Raw genomic sequence first — 7154 nt, 5'->3', positions numbered from 1 at the left:
GTCTAGGTTTAGCATCTTTCTTTTCCATAAGACATTTAATAGCAGCATGATCCGTGTGAATAGTTACTTTAGAATCAACAATATAAGGTCTGAACTTATCACATGCAAATACAACTGCTAAGAATTCTTTTTCAGTAGTAGCATAATTTCTTTGAGCATTGTCTAGAGTTTTACTAGCATATTGAATAACATTTAATTTCTTATCAACTCTTTTCCCTAGAACAGCACCTACAGCATAATCACTAGCATCACACATAATTTCAAAGGGTAAATTCCAATCAGGTGGCTGAACAATGGGTGCAGAGATCAATGCTTTCTTAAGTATTTCAAATGCTTCTACACAATCATCATCAAAGACAAATGGTATATCTTTTTGTAATAAATTAGTCAGAGGCCGAGAAATTTTTGAGAAGTCCTTAATGAACCTCCTATAAAAACCGGCACGACCAAGGAAACTTCTTATACCTTTGATGTCCTTGGGACATGGAATCTTTTCAATAGCATCAACCTTGGCTTTATCAACCTCAATACCTCTTTCAGAAACTTTATGCCCCAAGACAATACCTTCATTAACCATAAAGTGGCACTTTCCCCAATTCAAGACAAGATTAGTTTCTTCACACCTCTGCAAAACTCGATCAAGGTTGCTTAAGCAATCATCAAAAGAGGATCCATAAACGGAGAAGTCGTCCATGAAAACCACACAAATCTTTTCACAAAAGTCAGAGAATATAGCCATCATGCATCTTTGAAAGGTAGCAGGTGCATTACATAAACCAAAAGGCATACGTCTATAAGCAAAAGTACCAAAAGGGCAAGTAAAAGTAGTCTTTGATTGATCATTGGCTGACACAGGTATTTGAGAGAAACTAGAATAACCATCTAGAAAGCAAAATTGTGTATGTTTGGATAATATTTCTAGCATTTGATCGATAAAAGGTAAGGGGTAATGATCTTTTTTAGTAGCCTTATTTAATTTGCGGAAATCAATTACCATCCTATAACCTGTAATAATTCTTTGCGGGATCAACTCATCTTTATCATTAGGAACGACAGTAATACCTCCCTTCTTAGGGACACAATGGACAGGACTTACCCACTGACTATCAGCAACGGGATAAATTATACCTGCCTCAAGGAGCTTTAGTATTTCTTTTCTTACCACTTCCTTCATCTTAGGATCCAGCCATCGTTGATGATCACGAACTGGTTTGGCATCTTCCTCCAAATTTATTTTATGTTGACATAGAGTGGGACTGATGCCCTTAAGATCATCAAGAGTATATCCAATAGCAGCACGGTGCTTCCTTAGAGTTTTCAATAATCTCTCTTCTTCATGCTCTGAAAGGTTAGCACTAATAATAACAGGATATATCTTTTTCTCATCAAGATAAGCATATTTAAGAGTATCAGCCAACGGTTTAAGCTCAAACACGGGATCACCCTTGGGTGGAGGAGGATCCCCTAGGATTTCAACAGGCAAATTGTGTTTCAGGATAGGTTCCTGTTTAAAGAATACTTCATCTATTTCCCTTCTTTCATTCATAAACATATCATTTTCATGGTCTAGCAAATATTGTTCTAAAGGATCACTAGGAGGTACGGCAATAGAAGCAAGACCAATTATTTCATCCTTACTAGGCAATTCCTCTTCACGGTGTTGTCTACTAAATTTAGAAAAGTTAAACTCATGGGACAAATCACCCAAACCAATAGTAACGACATCCTTTTTGCAGTCTATCTTAGCATTAACAGTGTTTAAGAAGGGTCTACCAAATATAATGGGACAAAAGCTATCTTGTGGGGAGCCAAGAACAAGAAAATCAGCAGGATATTTAGTTTTCCCACACAAGACTTTAACATCTCTAAAAATTCCCATTGGTGAAATAGTATCTCTACCAAATATAATGGGACAAAAGCTATCTTGTGGGGAGCCAAGAACAAGAAAATCAGCAGGATATTTAGTTTTCCCACACAAGACTTCAACATCTCTAACAATTCCCATTGGTGAAATAGTATCTCTATTGGCAAGTTTAATTGTAACATCAATATCTTCCATCTCGGCAGGTGCAATATCATGCATAATTTCTTTGTATAAGTCAAAAGGTGTTGCACTAGCACTAGCACCCATATCACATAAGCCATGATAACAATGATCTCCTATTTTAACAGAAATAACAGGCATGCCTACCACAGGTCTATGTTTATCTTTAGCACAAGGTTTGGCAATTCTAGCAGTTTCATCATAGAAATAAATAACATGCCCATCAATATTATCAGCCAAGAGATCTTTAACAATAGCAATATTAGGTTCAACTTTAATTTGCTCAGGAGGTGTATAAGTTCTAATATTGCTTTTACGAACCACAGTTGAAGCTTTAGCATGATCCTTTATTCTAACAGGGAAAGGTGGTTTCTAAACATAAGAAGTAGGAACAATAGGATCATTATAAGTGACAGTCTTTTCTTCAACTTTAACAGGTGCAGCTACTTTTACTTCTACAGGAGGATGATATTTAAACCACTTCTCCTTGGGGAGATCAAGGTAAGTAGCAAAAGATTCACAGAAAGAGGCTACTATCTCAGAGTCAAGTCCATATTTAGTGCTAAACTTACGGAAAACATCGGTATCCATAAAAGATTTAACACAATCAAACTTAGGTGTCATACCTGACTCCTTACCTTCATCGAGATCCCAATCTTCAGAATTGCGTTTAATGTTGGGGAACGTAGCAGAAATTCAAAATTTTCTACGCATCACCAAGATCAATCTATGGAGTAATCTAGCAACGAGGGGAAGGGGAGTGCTTTACATACCCTTGTAGATCGCGATGCGGAAGCGTTGCAAGAACACGGATGAGGGAGTCGTACTCGTAGCGATTCAGATCGCGGTTGATTCCAATCTAAGCGCCGAACCACGGCGCCTCCGCGTTCAACATACGTGCAGCCCGGTGACGTCTACCACGCCTTGATCCAGCAAGGTGAGAGGGAGAGGTTGGGGAAGACTCCATCCAGCAGCAGCACGACGGCGTGGTGGTGATGGAGGAGCGTGGCAATCCCGCAGGGCTTTGCCAAGCACCGCGGGAGAGGAGGAGGAAGGAGAGGGGTAGGGCTGCGCCGAAAGAGAGACGTTCTCATGTCTTGGGCAGCCCCAAAACCCCAATATATATAGGGGAGGGGAAGGGCTGCGCCCCCATCTAGGGTTCCCCCCCCCCAAGGGGTGCGGCCAGCCCTAGATGGGGCTTGGGGGGCGGCCAAAAGGGGGGAGAGAGGGGGCGCCCCACTAGATGGGCCTTAGGCCCATCTGAGCCTAGGGTTTCCCCCTTCCCCCCTTTCCTGCGCCCTGGGCCTCTTGTGGGGGGGCGCACCAGCCCACCTGGGGCTGGTCCCCTCCCACACTTGGCCCATGCAGCCCTCTGGGGCCGGTGGCCCCACTTGGTGGACCCCCGGGACCCTCCCGGTGGTCCCGGTACATTACCGATATCACCCGAAACTTTTCCGGTGACCAAAACAGGACTTCCCATATATAAATCTTTACCTCTGGACCATTCCGGAACTCCTCGTGACATCCGGGATCTCATCCGGGACTCCGAACAACATTCGGTAACCACGTACATACTTTCCCTATAACCCTAGCGTCATCGAACCTTAAGTGTGTAGACCCTATGGGTTCGGGAACCATGCAGACATGACCGAGACGTTCTCCGGTCAATAACCAACAGCGGGATCTGGATACCCATGTTGGCTCCCACATGTTCCACGATGATCTCATCGGATGAACCACGATGTCGGGGATTCAATCAATCCCGTATACAATTCCCTTTGTCTATCGGTATGTTACTTGCCCGAGATTCGATCGTCGGTATCCCTATACCTTGTTCAATCTCGTTACCGACAAGTCTCTTTACTCGTTCCGTAACTCACATCATCCCGTGATCAACTCCTTGGTCACATTGTGCACATTATGATGATGTCCTACCGAGTGGGCCCAGAGATACCTCTTCGTTTACACGGAGTGACAAATCCCAGTCTCGATTCGTGCCAACCCAACAGACACTTTCGGAGATACCTGTAGTGCACCTTTATAGCCACCCAGTTACGTTGTGACGTTTGATACACCCAAAGCATTCCTACGGTATCCGGGAGTTGCACAATCTCATGGTCTAAGGAAATGATACTTGACATTAGAAAAGCTCTGAGCAAACGAACTACACGATCTGGTGCTAGGCTTAGGATTGGGTCTTGTCCATCACATTATTCTCCTAATGATGTGATCCCATTATCAACGACATCCAATGTCCATGGTCAGGAAACCGTAACCATCTATTGATCAACGAGCTAGTCAACTAGAGGCTTACTAGGGACATGGTGTTGTCTATGTATCCACACATGTATCTGAGTTTCCTATCAATACAATTCTAGCATGGATAATAAACGATTATCATAAACAAGGAAATATAATAATAACCTATTTATTATTGCCTCTAGGGCATATTTCCAACAGTCTCCCACTTGCACTAGAGTCAATAATCTAGTCCACATCACCATGTGATTAACACTCATAGGTCACATCACCATGTGACCAACACCCAAAGAGTTCACTAGAGTCAACAATCTAGTTCACATCTCTATGTGATTAACACTCAATGAGTTCTGGTTTGATCATGTTATGCTTGTGAGAGAGGTTATTTAGTCAACGGGTCTGAACCTTTCAGATCCGTGCATGCTTTACGAATATCTATGTCATCTTGTGGTTGCTACCACGCGCTATTTGGAGCCATTTCAAATAATTGCTCTACTATACGAATCCGGTTTACTACTCAGAGTCATCCGGATTAGTGTCAAAGTTCGCATCGACGTAACCTTTACGACGAACTCCTTTTCACCTCCATAATCGAGAAAATTCCTTAGTCCTCTAGATACTAAGGATAAGTTCGACCGCTGTCATGTGATCCATTCCCGGATCACTATTGTACCCCTTGACCAACTCATGGCAAGGCACACTACATGTGCGGTACACAGCATAGCATACTATAGAGCCTACGTCTAAAGCATAGGGGACGACCTTCGTCCTTTCTCTATCTTCTGCTGTGGTCAAGTCTTGAGTCTTACTCAATACTCACACCTTGTAACACAGCCAAGAACTCCTTCTTTGCTGATCTATTTTGAACTCTTTCAAAATCATGTTAAGGTGTGCGTTCTTTGAAAGTATCATCGGACGTCTTGATCTATCTCTATAGATCTTGATGCCCAATATGTAAGCAGCTTTATCCAGGTCTTCCTTTGAAAAACTCCTTTCAAACAACCCTTTATGCTTTCCAGAAATATTACATCATTTCGGATCAACAATATGTCATTCACATATACTTATTAGAAATGTTGTAGCGCTCCCACTCACTTTATTGTAAATACAAGTTTCTAACAAACTTTGTATAAACCCAAAAACTTTGATCACTCCATCAAAGCGTATATTCTGACTCCGAGATGCTTGCTCTAGTCCTTGGAAGGATCGCTGGAGCTAGCATACCTTTTAGCATCCTTAGGATCGACAAAACCCTTCTGATTGTATCACATACAACCTTTCCTTACGAAAACTGGTAAGGAAACTTGTTTTGACATCCATCTGCAAGACTGCTAATACAATTCCAACAGACTCTTAGCATCGCTACGAGTGAGAAAGTCTCATCGTAGTCAACTCCTTGAACTTGTCGGAAAACATCTTAACGACAAGCCGAGCTTTCTTAATGGTGACACTTACCATTATTGTCTGTCTTCCTTTTAAAATCCATCTGCACCCAACAGCCTTACGACCATCAAGTACATGGATCCTCTCTTGGATTTTTATGGCCTCAAGCCATTCGTCGGAATATGGGCCCACCATCGCTTCTCCACAGCTCGTAGGTTCAGTATTGTCCAACAACATGATATCTCAGACAGGATCACGTACCACTCTGAAGTAGCACGCATCCTCGTCGTCCTACGAGGTTTGGTAGTGACTTGATCCGAAGTTTCATGATCACTATCATAAGCTTCCACTTCAATTGGTGTAGGTTCCACAGGAACAACTTCCTGTGCCCTGCTACACACTAGTTGAAGTTATGGTTCAATAACCTTATCAAGTCTCCACCATCCTCCCACTCAATTCTTTCGAGAGAAACTTTTCCTCGAGAAAGGACCCGTTTCTAGAAACAATCACTTTTGCTTCCAGATCTGAAATAGGAGGTATACCCAACTGTTTTGGGTATTCTATGAAGATGTATTTATCCGCTTTGGGTTTGAGCTTATAAGCCTGAATCTTTTTCACATAAGCATCGCAGCCCCAAACTTTTAAGAAACGACAACTTAGGTTTCTCTAAACGGTGTCGTCTCAATGGAATTGCGTGGTGCCCCTTTTAAAGTGAATGCGGTTGTCTCTAATGCCTAACCCATAAACGATAGTGGTAATTCGATAAGAGACATCATGGTGTGCACCATATCCAATAGGGTGCAGTTATGATGTTCGGACACACCATCACACTGTGATGTTCCAGGCGGTATTAATTGTGAAACACTTTCCACAATGTCTTAATTGTGTGCCAAACTCGTAACTCAGATACTCATCTCTATGATCATATCACAGACATTTTATCCTCTTGTCACGACGATCTTCAACTTCACTCTGAAATTACTTGAACCTTTCAATAATTCAGACTTGTGTTTCATCAAGTAAATACACTCAGCATCTACTCAAATCATCTGTGAAGTAAGAACATAACGATATCCACTGCATGCCTCAGCACTCATTGGACTGCATACATCAAAATGTATTACTTCCAATAAGTTGCTCTCTTGTTCCATCTTACTGAAAACGAGGCTTTTATAGTCATCTTGCCCATGTGGTATGATTTGCATGTCTCAAGTGATTCAAAATCAAGTGAGTCCAAACGATCCATCTTCATGGAGTTTCTTCATGCATATATACCAATAGACATGGTTCGCATGTCTCAATCTTTCAAAAACGAGTGAGTCCAAAGATCCATCTACATGGAGATTCTTCATGCGTTCTATACCAATATGACTCAAATGGCAGTGCCACAAGTATGTGGTACTATCATTACTATTTTATATCTTTTGGCACGAACATGTGTGTCACTACGATCGAGATTCATTTTAGG

Source organism: Aegilops tauschii, chromosome 5 (genome assembly GCF_002575655.3).
Source record: "Aegilops tauschii subsp. strangulata cultivar AL8/78 chromosome 5, Aet v6.0, whole genome shotgun sequence".
NCBI classification, from domain to species: Eukaryota; Viridiplantae; Streptophyta; class Magnoliopsida; order Poales; family Poaceae; genus Aegilops; species Aegilops tauschii.
This window is presented reverse-complemented; position numbering follows the sequence as displayed.